We start from the raw sequence: 1748 nt of genomic DNA, 5'->3' as shown, positions 1-1748 counted from the left end.
ACCCTCAGGGCCTGGCATGCCCCACCCAGTTCTGAGGTGACCGCCCCTCATGACACTTTCTTTCATTAGTCCCTCCTACACTGCCTGTAGCAACCTCCCCACTGCTTCCCACAAGCAGACTATTCAGCCTTAAGTGCAGGCAAGCAAGGATCATGCTTTCCCTGTGGCCTCAGCTCCTGGCAGTGTCTGATACAAAGACGCAGGCACTGAATGAGCCAGAACTTTTGGCATATGGCAGATACACTGCAAATACTTATTAGATTTAAAGGTAATGTACCACCTTTCTCAGGAAGATTGCTCAGGTTTCAAATACAGATCCAGAGGGAAGAGTAGGTAGCTGGGCTAGGGCACAGAACAGGACAGGTGGTTCATCTAGAAATGTCAGGATGACAAATGCCCACAGGATGGGGGAATGCCAGCTCCAGGCTTGATCCTCATATAAGGCCAGCATGTGAGTTTACAGCCAGTTTGCTTCTGGCCTCTCACACCAGTGCCCCTTCACTACCACTAAAATTTAGGGCTGGGCAGAAGGCTAGAGCAATCAGTATCTCTCTCGCTCCTTTAGACCTCTTCTTTACTCTTCTCAAGTTCCAAGTGCACAACTTCTCCTGGAAATGAGCTTTGGGAATGCACACCTACCTCACAATTCCTCCTTTTCCATCTTTTTAATCTGACTAAACCCACAAGTAAAAGGTCTGCTGCATCAAAAGCACCCTCAGCCCACCCAAGGCGCCACAAGACTGATGCCAGCCTAGTGGCAGCCCACACCTGCTCCCCCAAAGGCAAGCACTAGGTCACTGTATATCCACTCCCACGGCAACACCACAGTCAGGTGAAGAACAGCCAACGTGAGGAACACTGTGAGTCAGGGCTCGCTTAGACTTGGACTTGGCTATTTCAACACAACTGATGCACCCACAGTCTTCACCCACAGTCACACACACTCAGGTACCAGCCCTACCAGGTGTCACCATGGCCTGCAACTTTACCTGCCATGTTTCTGGCACAGGCAGACAGCCAGACAGCCAGGAACCTAGGTACTGCCAGTCAGTGAGCAAGCTGACAATGGCTCTGGACTCAGGTGTCTGCTGCCACACCCACCTGCATGCTGCATCCTTCTTCCGTGATTCCAGTTCCCTTCTGCAACTTCATCCCGGCTGGCAAGAGGACAAGACCTCCCACTGCATCCTAACACCATGCCACATCAGGAGCCAGAAAACAGGACCAAAACTCACTATGAATACAAAGTCCAATCTAATGCAGAGCTATCTGAATTTTAGGAGGCCCCTGCAATTCAAAACATATCGAGCCTATGGAAAACAAAGCTCCTGCCCCAATCATTCACAGGGGCAGCTTCCTTTCAGGTCTGGCCCAGGCGAGAAAGGGGCAGGGCTCTCATTTTGCCACTCTTGTATTTATCTGCTTCCTAGAACATGAAACTCGCGAAAGTAACTGGCAATAATAATTGATTCCTAAAGCCCCATAGCTGTCTCTGGAGACCATCCTTCAGGAACTTTTCCCTAGTTAAGTTCTTCTTTGGTAATGCGTCTCCTAAGAAGCTCCCGAGAGCGGGACCTAGGGTTGGCAGGCAGCCAGGAAAACTGGCAGTGTGGCTTGATTTTAATTGAAATTCGGAACTGGGAGTATTGCTGGTCCCTCCCGCAGGGGTACGCATGTTAGGAGTCGGAACCCCGACACAATACGCAGCCCTGGGGGCCGAGGCTCCTCCTCGACCCCTGCCGCCAGGA

This window comes from Carlito syrichta, unplaced genomic scaffold, assembly GCF_000164805.1.
Source record: "Carlito syrichta isolate Samal-C Ts95f unplaced genomic scaffold, Tarsius_syrichta-2.0.1 Scaffold313042, whole genome shotgun sequence".
NCBI classification, from domain to species: Eukaryota; Metazoa; Chordata; class Mammalia; order Primates; family Tarsiidae; genus Carlito; species Carlito syrichta.
Note: the sequence above shows the minus strand (reverse complement) of the source record.